Source organism: Heptranchias perlo, chromosome 23 (genome assembly GCF_035084215.1).
Source record: "Heptranchias perlo isolate sHepPer1 chromosome 23, sHepPer1.hap1, whole genome shotgun sequence".
Classification (NCBI taxonomy): Eukaryota; Metazoa; Chordata; class Chondrichthyes; order Hexanchiformes; family Hexanchidae; genus Heptranchias; species Heptranchias perlo.
Genome location: NC_090347.1, coordinates 23,069,724 through 23,085,884, shown reverse-complemented (window position 1 = coordinate 23,085,884; position 16,161 = coordinate 23,069,724).

The following is a 16,161-nucleotide window of genomic DNA, read 5'->3' as shown; positions in this document are numbered from 1 at the left end:
GTTACAAGATTGTGTAATAGTTTTTCTTTTGTTCTCGAGCCTAAGGTGTAGAAATGCTGCTACATGTTAAAGCACGAGAAATGATGGCACTCTGTTTAAACACGTGTTTATGGACAGATGAATGGTGGAGCTTCTCACTATATTAATGTGCTAAACCATGGAGTTGTAGGATTGAAATGACTTCTCAAAGGAGGTGCAGAGTGGAGCCTATCTACTCCCCCATCATCACCATTTTTAAACAGCAAACCGTTAATGAATTATGATTAACATTAATTGTTTTTGTTGCTGATTATGGTTTTACATGTAGGTACTAATGACATCAGAGAAACTGGCTCAGTATTGGATGTCCGCAGTGTTGGTGAGCTGAATTACCACACACCGTTGAAATAACCAGATTAATGAAGCATTTTGGGCTAATGACAGTGCCTGCTGACCTTAACTCAATTCCCTCACATGGCTGGGGCTCAACTCCTAGTCAGTTCCCCAATCAGCTTTTTAGCTGTTTACAGTATAAATGGAACAAACGCAACAACCACTTGCACTGGTGTAACGGGCCGGATTTTGCTATGAAAATGATGATGAGACTAACAGTGCTCACCGTTATTTATGCACAAATCACACAGCAACTTCTGACGAGCGAACATGCGCAGTTAAACCCGAAAATGTGGTAGTTGCTGTCTGAGATGCGCTGCCCCCACCGTAAGCTGCGTGAAAACGGCATCTCACTGTATGACTCTCCATTCAAATTCAATTGAATGGTGTGAAGTTCCTGTACTGACATTGTAGATCCAGACTAAACTTGCTACAAAAAGTTGGGGCTTGTCCATTGCAGTCTAAGTAACCTTTTAATGGTGTGATAAGTCTTGATTACTACCAAACAACCTCTCTGACACTGAAAATTAACTTTTACAAGTTTCTAGATACTCCCTTCAAGGAGTTTCATTCCTTCAGCTTTTAATTATTGGAGATTTAAAAATTATATATTTTTTAAAATGTCTTCTTTGTGTCTCTTTTTTCTCTCTCTTTTAATCCAATCTTTCTTTCCTTCTCTTTATTTCACTTTCTGTACCTGATTTGATATTGAATTCACTATTCTAACTTACACATCCTGGTTCAGACTCTGTGCTGCTCATTAACGATTCTTCAGTCTGATTGATTAAGGAGACACACAGTTGTTTGCCCTGTTCACACAGGTCCCAGATGCCCTGTAGAGGGCGCCGTGCTGAATGGATCTCTAATTTACAGTAACTTGCCGTGCAAAACCCCATAGAAAGTCCTGGGGCAAGTGCAAGTCTATCAAATGGCTGGTGTCGTTCGTTCGCTGCTCACAGCAAAATCCGAGCCACCGTCTTTAATGTAGAAAAATGCCCAAGGCACTTCATGAAGGCAAAAGGAAAAAAAGATTGCTGAGCCCAAGAAGGAGAGGTGAGCAAAAGCTTGGTCAAAGAGTGTGTTTTAAGGAAGGTCATAAATGAGACACAGGGATTTAGGGACAGTATTCCAGAGCTTGGGGCCTAGGCAGCTGAAGCCACAGCTGCCAATGGTGAGGTAGCAGGAGGGGAAGGATGCACAAAAGGCTAGAGTCCAAGCAATGGAAAGGGTGGGGTGGGGGAGGGTGGTGGGGAAGGGCTGGAAGAAGTTAGAAAGATTGGGAGGGGCGAGGCCTTGGAGGGATTTAAACACGAAGATGAGAGTTTTAAATTTGAGGCGGTAGAGGACTGCGAGCCAATGGAGATCAGCGTGGACAAGGGTGATGGGTGAGCGGGACCTGGGACAAGATAGGATATGGGCAGCAGAGTTTTGGACGAGCTGAAGTTTACAGAGGTGGAGGATGGGAAGCTGGACAGGAGAGCATTGGAATCGTCGATCCTGGGGGTGACAGAAGCATGTTGAGTATGTCAGCAGCAAATGGGCTGAGATGGGGTTGGAGGTGGGTGATGTTATGGGCAATAGAAGTAGGGGGTCTTTGTGATGGAGAGGATATGGGGTTGGAAGCTCAACTTGGGATCAAATAGAATGCCAAGGTTGTGAAGAGTCTGGTTCGGCCTGAGACATTGGTTGGGGAAAGGGATGGAATCAGTGACTAGGGTATGAGGTTTGTGGCAGGGGCTGAAGCCAATGGTTTCAGTCTTCCCAATGTTTAGCTGGAGGAAATTGCAGCTCATCCAAGATTGGTTGATGGACAAGCAGACTGACAACACAGGGACAGTGGAAGAGGTGATGGAGAGGTACAATTAGGTATTATCAGCATGATATGTGTGGAAGCTGACAACATATTTGCAGATAATGTCGCTAAGGGGCAACATGTAGATGAGCAAGAGAAGGGAGCTTAGGATAAATCCCCGGGGAACGTCAAAAGCCTTCTTTTGTCTTTACAGATGCGGACTCATGTGCGGTGTATCTCTAGGATTTCTGTTTTTAATTCCAATATTTGACATTTTTATTTAAAAAATTTTACATATGGCTATTGGGTGGGGATGAGATTGGGCTTGTCTATAATGTCCCGATCAGCTTTTGGGGTTTCTTTACTCAGTTTTACTCGTTATTTTTGTATTCAGTATTTCAGACTACTCTCATGGGTGACCATTGATTCCCCTATGTCCCTGAGACTGTGTTTTCACTTGCTTAAATATCTAGGTAGCTTTGTCGTCTTCCCAGGGAATGAACAGAGAGCTGTCCTCAGTTTATTTCAGCCATTAGTTTTATCGCATGATTTCAAGTGATCCTCCTCATCTTTAGCAGGCAGCAGAATAACACCACCCTTGACCTTGACTTAGATTTTATCTCAAAATACATTTAGTAAGCAGTAATACAACAAATGAATAGTGGCAGTAATAGAAACAAATATTCTTACTGTAGTTAGTAAGCTTAGCTATTTCCTCAAAGAGTGGAAAACAATAAATAATTTGTGATTGATGCAGTAAACTGTGATACAAGCAATATTCTTATATGTTGTTCCTTTCTTTTCTTCCCTGTTTCTGGATGCCATCAGCTTGATTATCTCTCTCTAAAGGTTTTGAGACAGACTCCCCAATTTGAACACAACAACAACAACTTGCATTTATATAACACCTTTAACATAGTAGAATGTCTCAAGGTGCTTAAATATCTTCAAAAAAGCTTTAACTGATAAATTCAAAAAAGCTATCAATATTTAAATGCATCCCACAAGATGTTTGTATTTGAAATGAATGTTTGGCCCCTTGGACACCAGGCACAGATAAACTCAATCAAATCTGCACAATTGAATCAATTAAAGCTGGGATGAGATTTCTATGGGTGAAGCTGGGTTTCAACTCCTTATGTACAGTGAAAGAATTAAACAAGTGAATAGTGCTTTAGTTTGGTCACAATCATCTATGGTTGAATAGCCCAGTGACACTCACATGAGACTCACACATAAAGAATGGCCAATGACATGGAATACCAGAAGATACTTGGCATGCATTGAATGCACACCAGCAAGGAGAGGGTTTCCCCCGATAATGACATTAGGACATCGGAAAAATTGTTGAGGGAAAAAGGGGAAAAAAATCCATCTTTTATGAAAAATCTGTTCAAAAGCTCTCAATCAAACAACTTACCTTTATGCAGCATCTTTAACATAGTGAATCATCTCAAGGTGCTTCACAATACAGGATGAAAATTTGGGTGCTGAGCAGGGATTGCGAGAAGAGCTAAGGGATTGACCAAGGCCAGCATTTATTGCCCATCCCTAATTGCCCTTGAGAAGGTGGTGGTGTTATAAATCCAGTCCATCACCAAGACCACCTATTTCCACCTCAACAATATCGCCCACCCCCCACCTCACTGTCATCCGTACTGTTATCATCTCCAGAGCTTCATGCTGCACAAACTCCAATTCATCCAAAACACCACCACTCGCATTCTATCTGACCCTTTAATATCCCCATTATCTTCATCAACAAATTACCAGGGTAATGCTTCAGACATTTTTGAAAAAATTGGAATGGCATAAGTTATTTCCCATTCTTCAGTTAAAAGTTAAATCAGCTTTTTCAAATATTTTACTAGAGCTACACTGCTTCAGGGTGCCCAACTGAACTGTGGCAGGCTCTGGGTGCCAATAATTTTTATTCAAGGTCTACATTCCAACAAATATAGCAACTGATTTTCAATTACATCCTAAGGAAATTGGTCTTCCCAAGTCAGTGATGTTTTCTGTATTTATACAGGAAATACAATGAACGTATGAACAACATACAGCTAATTGCAGATCATTCATTCCATTGCTTTTGGAAATAAATCTATGTGCCAAATTGGATCTTTTGTCCTCCGATATTGTTTTAAAAATCTGGATTAAATCCAGTCCGAGCTGTACAAAATGCTGCTGCATTGTTTATCTTTAAATTGCCTGGTATCTATTATTAATGAGATTCACTTTGGAAAACTTATCTTTAAGTCTAAAAATGGAATTATCAATAAAACCATGCAAGCCATCTTGAGATGGGGATAGTTGTCATACAAACACATTTCACTTTTGAGTGTATTTTAAATCAGTGCAATACTATGTCTGTTTACATGTCATTTTCAATTGAGCTTTGGTTTGCTTCACATCCAGTGACATCTTCATCCCCTACTCAGTTATGTAAAAGTTTCTCCATAAAGCTGTTGCATTAGGCTTTTGGAATTAAATGTTTTCTTTTAATCGCAAGAAGGCTTGGAATAGGGCAGGAGGTTTCCATCTTTTCCCTGGAGGGGCATATTCAGATCATTTAAATGACGAATGATCTGAAAAAGCCAATTTGTGGACATTGTTTGATTTGGCAATAGTGTATGAACATTGCTGTCCTTTGTCCGTAGAACTCTGTCAGGAATGTAATTATCTCCCTGAAGAGTTCACATGTAGTTGAATGCTACTATTGCTCAGCCAACAGATGTTATCATTTGTGAGGCAGTTATCAAAGCTGTTGGTCAACAGAATTCAACTTCAAAGGTTTCTCAGGACTGGAACTTTCCTCACCCTGCTGCCCAACCTCTTTTCGTGCCCCACCATGGTTAAGTGAACCAACTATGGTAATGGATATCACTTAGTGCATGTTAAAGTTGTTTGTGACAAGGGATTTGGAAACAGTATTGTATGTATTCACTCTCATTCTGTTACACGTTGGAATTAATCAGAGCACGTTTTTCTACAAACCACTCACAGCTGAAGAACCAAACCGCTATGCAAAGCTGAGTCATACTGCATATTAGTCGATTTAATCAATTTCATTTTTTCTTCACCTGTAGCAGCAGCTGATCAAATCTATCCCCTGAGAGAAGTTCCAATTGAAGAACATCAGTCATGCAGTACATAGGGATCTGTTGTATGTCTTGAATGAATGATTTTTCATCTCTTTACAAAATGATATCACTAGCAATTATACATTCTTTTACAAGTTCAACATCTATGAAAATGGCCAGGCTTTACGTTTGAGGCTTGTCACTGAGTGTCAGCAGGTTACTGGACAGTGGGGGCCATCGCCCATCCCCATCCTATTTTTGCCCAAAGTCCAGATATTGGAAACGTTTCCACTTGTCTTGGAATATAATTTTCTTAGCTGTCTGCATTTCTTCTCGATGCTTGGGGCAGAGAGAGCCATTTCTTCTGCTTTGATTAAAAAGCATGAAATAAAGTTTTAACAAAAACAAAAGTCCTGAATACCAGCACAAAATGATAGGATTATTCTTAACTTTTAGTAGTAGTATTGTTGACTATGGCGTGTTACTGAAACCTTGATACATGAAGCAGGTACACTAAATGGGAACATCCAGTAAAATTGAAGCAGCTCCCTTTATGCCTCCTCCATGTGAGTATGTTTATGTTCTCCATTTACAAACTGATGCATATGAGTTTAATTTAATGTAAAGAATTTTGTTCACTGATTATGTCACAGAAAATACATTTCCATCTCTATCAATAGTGTGGTTTGTAACAACTTCAATGAAACCGAGACAAATGCTTATGTAGTTGTTCCTTTAAATAATTTTAGGTTGTTCGGTACAAAAATGGTGCCTTTCCGTATATTTTAGAAGGCCTCCCAAACATTTCAACTATTTTAGTATCCAATATGTTTAAAGCCAATTGGGGAAAAAAAATCTTTCTACAAAGAGTTGTGAGAATGAGGAATTTGTATTGGCTCAGAAGGTCATAGATGCAAATCAATTGAGGGAGCTTCACTAATATCATATGTTCTAGTTGCTCTTCTCAGCAACCTAGCCAATGCATGTTTCTCTTGCTCCTCTTTGCACCATCTCTAATTTAGGAAGTAAGGGTATTAATATCGGGAAACGATGGGGAATTGAGATTAAAAAGATAATTTCTGCCATGGCTAACAAAATAGTGAAGCATGCTTGATGGGCTGAATGATTTTCTATTCCTATGTGGAATAGAACAATTGTAGAGAAAGGATAAGGCTGGTCCACCATATCCAATAACAACAGTGGAAACCATTTTTGCAAAATAAAACACGTGGGCAATTTCTAGTAACTGGACATTGCCTGGTGCATATTTACAGACTTGCTAAGTGCTATGCCACACAGTGATAGGAGGATGGTTCCACATAACTTCAGGTATGCCATGAAAAGACAGTGAGTGGAAGACAATGGCAAGGAAATAAAAGGATAGCCTCTCTGACCTTTTCTTGCATACCTCTTGTGAAACTCTTTGCAGCCAGAGCAAGAGTAGAATTGACAGATGCCTTCACTCGGCTATTGAAGAAATCCCATAAATTTCATCTGTTAATTATTATAAGTTTAACATTTGCAAACACACTGGTGTTTGATTTCCCACTATGTTCAGTTTATTCTTAAATGTTTATAAAAATGTAAATTGTAAAAACCCTGTGTGTTTCTCATTACATCCTCCTCTTGTTATTTGTTTCTGTATCCTATTTTATATTTCATCGTGATTTTATACACTGTTAATCATCTACGTATGCAAATTACATATGGCCAGAGTTTTAATGTATTAGATTCCTCTCCAAGCCTACTACAATTTTTAAATTCATAAAAATATAAACATTTAAAATAATTTATGTTGTAAAGGATGGACAGTTCTGGAATGTGTGGAAGCAGGAGGGTGGGATGGGGTGGAGTGGTCAGTCTGTTCTTTTTGGAGAGGGTTAGATGTCTTTTGAGGATTGTATTGTGTGCCGAGGAGATCACATTCCTGCAGAAAATATTTTCTTATGGGAGGGGTGGGTAATGTTAAAGAATGATTTTCTAGGTTGCAAAGTTTGTTGGGTGAGTAGTTTGCTTGGGACAGAGGTGAGGATTGAAAGTCATTTGCAGGAATGTGAATACATGGCTAAGCTATTAGTCAGAGCTGTTGGGATATAGAGAAGCAGTAAAGTGTGGGCGACATTAATCAGGTTTGATATGGCGTCACAATGATTGATGCAAGGCTCTCAGATTTAGCATCTCATTTTATTGGTGTTCTTATTAGATATGAGATGCACAGTATGCTGTGGTGGTGTATACCTCTTAATTCTATAGAGTTATGCAATGAACATACTACAAACTTAAGAAGGATGTACATATTTAAGATGATATTTTGTGGAACAAATCTGAAGATTATTAATAAGGCTTAACTTTTTAGATTTAACTAGTAACGCCACACTGAATTTCCCATGGAAATATTTGGGTTGCATTTTGTTTGTGAACAAAGGAGAGTTTTTTTCTGAGTGAATAGTGGTGATGTTTGTTGTGGTAAAATTCACTAAAATATTTAAAACAAGTAAAGAAACTTGTGTTGTTTATCTCATACCATGCTTCTCCCCCTCCGCTAAAAAAGCTGGACTCTCTTAATTTAAAAGAATATGTTTAGATATGGGTACATTTAAACAGTGTTATATTGTCAGATTTAGTGTGTGAGAGTGCCATTTTTTAATAGAATTAATCACAACAAATAATAGCAATAATAGATTAAAGTTAGTGTTTAGGATAGAGTTGGCATTTGTGTCAGGTTAGTGTTAAAAGCTAATGCTTGCCATAGAATAGTTTAAGAATTAATTGTTGTTGGGATCAGGACAGAGTGAGGATTAGTTCAGGTTCAAATTCTGATTGGTGAAGGATTATTCAGAGGTGCTTGTTATCTTGGTTGTGAAACATTCAAATGAAGAAATCTTTGACAATGAAAGGAGTACTGTTCATGAAATAGTGCTTGCTGTTGTTTCTAAACACACATCTTGATGATGCATTTCAATGCAAGTTCTATCATCATGTCAATTATCCATGACATGGTGACAAATTAGAACCATGGCTTTGCTATCCCAAATAAAATAAAGTTTGTCAAACATTTTTTTCATTTAGACACCTTTAAACTGAAAATTAGGATCAAGGTGAGGTATGATTAGTTAGGGTAATAATAAGATTCATTGGTATTAGAATTAGGACAGGATATGTGGGTTGGCATTAATTTTAAGAGTACAGGTACAGTTGTGGTGTGATTACAAACATTGACCATATTAGAGATACTCACATAAAGAGGACTGCATGAATACAATCACCTGTTTTGTCTCCGTAACCTACAAATCTGTCTACCAAAACAGAACTGATGCAAGTCTTAAATTTTAAAATCCTAAGATTTTAATCTACATTTTGCATTAACATTTTGTTTTTGAAATTTAGCACCTTACCGGTAAGTATACAAGTTACTAATGGTGTATAAATTGGGAATAGTCTGCGATCACATAAAGGTTTACTGTATAGACAGAGGCCATTTGGTTCTGTGCGAGAGCATTCCAAAACTAATTTCATTGCCTCGTTCTCTCCTGATTGCCCTGCCCTGTATCTTCCTCTGTTTCAAATATTTATCCACTTTTCCCTTAACAGATGTAACGGTCTCTGCCTCAATCACTCCCTGTGACAAAGCATTACACGTTTCAACAACCTGCTGCGTAATGGACTGCTTGATGGACTGTTCATACAAGATTAGAACAAACTGCTGTGCCATGTACAATAGCGTACATAGTTCTAGATTTTTGTAATGTGAGCCCAAATTTTTGCGTCGTTGTGTGGAAATGGTGGGAGATGGGCATGGTAGGATTAGCAATAGCCTAATTGGATGCTAGCTATCCCCAAAGGACGTCCTGGAGTTTACCTCATTTTAATATTGAGCTTGTGCTGGGAGCTTGCCAGAAGGTAGGGCTGAAGATCACATGTCCTCATGGGAAATTTAAGAAATGCAGCTTACATATGGGAACAGAAATTTTGTTCGCCTTTTAAAAGGCTGTGAATATTTAAAATATCTGGTTGAGCTTTTCCAAAAGCTGTTTGGAGCAAAAATATCTATCTGGTGATAGTTAGTGGCTGACATAATAAATATTGAGGCAGGGAACCGTGTCTCTGGGCTGGCCAGTTTGTTGACTATTGCAGTGGCGGTGTTGCTGCATAAGATGGGTGCAAAGGGGGTTTCCCAGTTTCATGCCCTAGGTCACACTCCCCAGAAAACAGCAATGCAGTGTACCTGAAAGGAGCTGCTGGCAAGGCTCAATGTTGCTCACAGTACCTGGGAAGAGATACCAAAGCAGGTGTTAAGTTTTTGGGTCTCTAATCAGATGTTTTCCTCATGCTTGGCACCAAAGATCACTCCAATAAGTAATTCATCATTTCCATTGAACTGGAGTGTACTTTGATACCCCCAATATCTGGTAATGTAGCAAGTCCTAATGTCAAACAAAAATCCTTATTAATGTACTTAGCTTACTGGATATGACATAAGCCCTCTAGCGATCTCCTAGACTTCGGAAAACATTCAAATACACATTCTATCAGACTGTGGTTTAGGCTAGAAACTACAGAATAGGTTTATTAATAACATAAACTGTAGCCAAGATAATACAGAATACTGCATTTTACGAAGCATTTAACAGACACCCATTCCTGAGATACTAAAAAACCCAAATATGGCACTCTACTGGTACTAAACCTGCACTAGTGTCCTTGTGGTAACTCTTCAAGCGGTGGTTTTTATGGTCCATGGAATCTTGATGTGCCACCGCTGCACATGTTGTAGTGAAACTGTACAGTAAGAAACAGCTCAGAGTGCAGGCCCCAAGAAATACCTCTGCCTGTGCATGGAGCTGTCAATCCAACCCAAAATCTCAGATAACTTGCGGGATCTCTTCCCACTGGAAGAAAAGGGTTCCTTGAGTTCACGTCTTTTCATTTGTTCCAAGGACGGGAATCGAAATGGTGTTGATGTAAACAAATACAGCCGTCGCTCACATGAGAGTTCAAAGACAACCAACTGAGCTCCCAGCCAATGCGTTTCGACCCAACTGAGGTGTCAACACCCTCACCTCCACATTTGATGCCCTTATCTCTATTAAAACCATTACTTTCTCTCACCTTGGTTGTTCTCCCTGGTACGGCTCTCATTTCTGCTCCCTTAAGTCCAAGGGACGCAGACTTGAACATTTATGGCGGACAGCTGGTTTAGCCATTCATCACCAGATCTGTCTGGACCACATAAAGCACTATCGGGTCCTGCACTCCTCTGCCAAAACTGCTCACTATTCCAGGATCATCCTGGAATGCAAAGATACCCCCCCCCCCACCCCGCCCAAGCCACCGGCTTCTCTTCACTACAAACCGTCTTCTTAAACCCCTCTCTCACCTCCAACAAGAAGTGTGAAGAGCTCATGGACTACTTTGTCACTAAAATTGAGACCATCCGTTCAGCTGCTTCTGCCGCTTCCCTCCCTTTCCCTAGCCCACCAGGCCAAACTTCCCCTATGGCTCCCCCCTGCCCTAGCCCTGAACTCGCATCTTTCTCTAGTTTCTCTCCTATCCCCCCTCATGCCCTCACCGAGCTCATCTTGACTATACGACCCACCTCCTGCTCCCTTGACCCTGTTCCCACCAAACTGCTGACCATCCAACTTCCTTTCCTGGCCGCCATGTTAGCTGATATTGTTAACTGTTCCCTCTCCTCAGGTACTGTCCCCCTCCCCTTCAAATCTGCCTTCATCACTCCCTCCTCAAAAAACCCACTCTTGACCCCTCTGTCCAAGCAAATTACCACCCCATCTCCAACCTCCCTTTCCTCTCAAGTCCTTAAACATTTGTCGCCTCCCAAATCCGTGCCCAACTTTCCCGCAACTTCATGTTTGAATCCCTCCAATCAGGTTTCCGACCCCTGCCACAGTACTGAAACGGCCCTTATCAAAGTCACAAATGACATCCTATGTGACTGTGACCGTGTTAATCTATCCCTCCTCATCATTCTCGACCTTTGACCATGGTTGACCATCCTCCTCCAATGCCTCTCCTCCGTCATCCAGCTGGATGGGACTGCCCTCGTCTGGTTCCATTCTTATCTATTCAGTCGTAGCCAGAGATTCACCTGCAGTGGCTTCTCTTCCCACTCCCGCACCGTTACCTCTGGAGTCCCCCTAGGATCTATCCTTGAACCCCTCCTATTTCTCATCTATGTGCTGCCCCTTGCCGACATCATCCGAAAACATGTCAAGTTCCACATATACACTGATGACACCCAGCCCTACCTCACCACCAGTTCCCTTGACTCCTCCACTGTCTCTGATTTGTTACTGCTTGTCCGACATCCGGCATGAACAAAAATTTCCTCCAACTAAATATTACGAAGATCAAAGCTATTATCTTTGATCCCCATCACAAACTCTGTTCCCTAGCCACTGGCTCCATCCTTCCCCCTGGCCAATGCCTGAGGCTGGATCAGACCATTTGCAACCTGGGCGTCCTATTTGACCCTGAGATGAGCTTCCGACCACACATCCGCTCCATCACCAAGACCGCCTACTTCCATCTCCATAACATCGCCTATATCCGCCCCTGACTCAGCTCATCTGCTGCTGAAACCCTCATCCATGCCTTTGTTGCTCTAGATTTGACTATTCCAATGCTCTCCCGGCCAGCCTCCCATCTTCCACCCTCCATATACTTGAGCTCATCCAAAACTCTGCTGCCTGTATCCTAACTCACACCAAGTACCGTTCACCCATCACCCCTGTGCTCGTACATTGGCTCCTGGTCCAGGAACGCCTTGATTTTTAAAATTCTCATCCTTGTTTTCAAATCTCTCTATGGCCTTGTCCCTCCCTATCTCTGTAACCTCCTCCAGCCCTACAACCTTCCGAGATCTCGGCGCTCCTCCAATTCTTGCCTCTTGCGCATCCCCGATTTTAATTGCTGCACCATTGGCGGCCATGCCTTCAGCTGCCTAAGCCCAAATCTCTGGAATTCCCTCCCTAAACCTCTCTGCCTCTCTACCTCTCTCTCCTCCTTTAAGATGCTCCTTAAAACCTACATCTTTGACCAAGCTTTTGGTCACCTGTCTTGATATTTCCTTTTGTGGCTCGGTGTCAAATTTTGTTTGACAATCGCTCCTGTGAAGCGCCTTGGGACATATTACTGCATTAAAGGCACTATATAAATGCAAGTTGTTGTTGTTGTCAAGCTGTTGATCATCCATATTAAATGCCTAACACCTATGCAGATCATTATCACAAATTGCTTCAGGTCAGATCAACAGTAATTACTTTGCAATTAACAGTTATTAACATACCAAGGCCAACGAGTGTCACGGAAGCCATATGTGGCACTGTCATCTATGGATCTAGTTTTTTTGGACTACAATTTATAGCTAGACTTACAGAATGTGAATTCTAGCTCAGTTTCGAGACTTTATGGTTAACGTAATGCAAATTTTTAAGTGGCTGGCTACCACTCAAATAGATATACAACAAAACATACAGGGGGTAACTTTCAACTTCAGTGGGGGCGGCCAATGGAAAAATAAGTTGGGCGGGGTATATAACAGGCGGCTGATCCGATATCTCCAGTTGAAAGTTATTCCTATAGACTTCATGATTTGAATTGTGATTGAGCTCCTATTTGTTGTACCTTAAGAAAGCTGCCATGCTAATCGTACCCAATGGTTCCATTTACCAGATAAGTGGCCCGCATATACATGCCACAGTGTTGCTAGGCAACCTGTTTCACATTTACTGTCAAGCTCCTGCATAAGCTTACAGCTCTTTCATTGCTGACTATGCATACCCAAGATTGTCAGCCTTGGCTCAGTGGTAGCATTCCTGCCTCTGGGTCAGAAGGTTGTGGGTTCAAGCCTCACTCCAGGGCCTGAGCACATAATCTCAGCTGGCACTCCAGTACAGTACTGAATGAGTGCTGCACTGTCCGAGGTGCTGTCTTTTGGTTGAGGTGTTAAACTGAGGCCATGTCTACCCTCAGGTGGATGTAAGAGATCCTATGGAGGTACCCTGGCCAATATTGAGCTCTTGGTTAAATCACAAAAAAACAGATTATCTGGTTATTATCTAGATTGTTGTTTGTGGGATCTTGCTGTGTGCAAATTGGCTGCCACATTTCCCTACATTACAACGGAAACTACACTTTAAAAGGCCTCCAATAGTTGTAAAGTGCTTTAGGACATCCTGAGGTCATGAAAGGCATGATTTAAATGAAAGTTCCGTCTTTCTTTCCATATGCCCTCTTTTCACCTGTTCCTGTTCTGCTGTAGTCCTGTAAATGACTCACTTACACTTATTCACTTTCTGGAGATTTAGTAGGCAATAATGGATTGTTTTTTCTGGATGTTTAAGCTAACTGTAGTGAGCAAAGAAAAATTGACCCTTCAAAAATAATTTCACAAATTCATATTAATAAATTCAGAAATATTGAAAAAATCTGTAACAAAAACAATACAGTAATAAAAAATACTATAAACTTTCCAACAACAAAAAATTCACAGCCTGCACCCCTTGACAGCACCATTACCAAGGTGTCAGCTGTGGTTCTGAGTTAGCACTCCTGCCTTTTAGTCAGAAGGTTGTGGGTTTGAACCCCACTCCAGAGGCTTAAGGACATAATATAGGTTGACATTCTAGTGTAATACTGAGGGAGTCTTTCGGGTGAGACTTTAACCAAGGACTTGTCTGCCCTCGTAGGTGGATGTAAAAGATCCCATGGCACTATTTGAAGAACAGGGGGAGTTGTCCTAGTATCCTAGCCAACATTTATCCCTCAACCAACATCATTAAAATATTATCAAGTCATTTATTTAATTACTGTTTGTGGGACCTTGCTGTGCGCAAATTTACTGCCATTTGATCCAACGTTACAATTGTGACAACAATTCAAAATTACATCATTCGCTGTGAAGCACCATGGGATGTACCCCTCTGACAAAGGCACTATATAAATGCAAGTTCCTTTCTTTCATACATTGCACATAGAGCTTTGGAAAAGTGAATGCTGATAAGGTCAATTTTGGTTAAAGCTGGATTTTGTGTTATTTTTCCTTAAAATCATTAGCACTGTAACATTAGCTCAAAAAAAATCAAACTTTAAATGTTGCAATGCATTAATGTAGCGTTACACAAATTTCTGCTCACAATCTCAGTCATAGCAGACTATCTCCAACTACCCTTTCGGTGTACAGCACATGCTTTCCTTCTTGACAACTGTGGTCAAGGTTGTCAGATTTGAGTTCCCACCTTCTGGAAAGCTCAGATCAGGTTAGTAACCATGCTATCAAGGTCGATAAATTTGCTACCCATTCATGTACACCTGGAAAACTACCAAAAAATAATGCAGGCTGTAGGAACATAGGAACAAGAGTAAGCCATTCAGCCCCTCGAGCCTGTTCTGCCACCTTGGTTCCATAACCCTTAATACCCTTGCCTAACAGAGGACTGGCGGACAGCTAATGTTATTCCTATATTTTAAACTGGAGATAGAACAAGTTCAGGGAACTATAGACCAGTTAGCTTAACATCGGTGGTAGGATAGATAATGGAATCTTTTCTCAAAGATGTAATAGAAAAACATCTAGAAACCGAAAATATAGTAAAGAGCAGTCAGCACAGATTTCAAAAGGGAAAGTCATGCTTGACCAACCTTATATAATTCTTTGAAGAAGTAGCAGAAGAGTAGACAGGAGTAATGTAGTAGATGTAATATATTTGGATTTTCAAAAGGCCTTCGGTAAGGTACCACATAGTAAACTCATGACTAAGGTCAGAGCAGATGGAGTCAGGGGACAAGCAGCAGAATGGATGGCAAGCTGGATACAAAATAGAAAACAGAAAGTAAGGGTTTAGGGTAGCTACTCAGACTGGCAAAAGGTGGGAAGAGGTGTTCCACAGGGATCAGTGCTGGGACCCTTGTTCTTCATGATTCGGACTTGGGAATCGGAAGTGCAATTTCAAAATTTGCGGATGACACCAAATTGGGAGGTATAGTTAATACATAGGAAGAAAGTGACAAAAATAGAGGAAGGTAAAGAAGCTTGCAGAATGGGCGTGTAAATGGCAAAATAATTTCAATATAACTAAGTGTAAGGTGGTACATTTTGGTAGGAAGAATAAGGAGGCCACATACTGCTTGAATAATAAGAGTCTTAATGGGGTAGAGGAACAAAGGGATCTGGGGGTACAAATACACAAATCACTAAAAGTAGCGATGCAGGTTAATAAAGCAAACCAAGCACTGGGGTTCATTTCTAGTGGGATAGAATTGAAAAGCAGATAAGTTATGTTAAACTTGTATAGAACCTTGGTTAGTCCACACTTGAAGTACTGTGCACAGTTCTGGTCTTCATATTATAAAAAGGATATGAAGGATTTGGAGAAGGTGCCAAAAAGATTCACAAGGGTGATACCAGAACTAAGAGGATATCCTCATCAGGAAAGGCTGAACAGGCTGGGGTTCTTTTCTCTAGAAAAGAGAAGGCTGAGAGGTAACCTGATGGAGGTCTTTAAGATAATGAAAGGGTTTGATAGGGTAGATGAAGAGAAAATGTTTCCTCTTATGGGGGTGTCCAAAACTAGAGGTCATCAATATAAGATAGTCACTAATAAATTCAATGGGGAATTCAGGAGAAACTTCTTTACTCAGAGAGTGGTAAGAGTGTGAAATGCATTATCACAAGGAGTAGTTGAGGCAAATAGCATAGAGGCATTTAAGGGGAAGCTAGATAAGCATGTGAGGGAGAAAGGAATAAAAGGATTTTTGATAGACTTTTTTTTTTATTCGTTCACGGGATGTGGGCGTCGCTGGCAAGGCCGGCATTTATTGCCCATCCCTAATTGCCCTCGAGAAGGAGGTGGTGAGCCGCCTTCTTGAACCGCTGCAGTCCGTGTGGTGACGGTT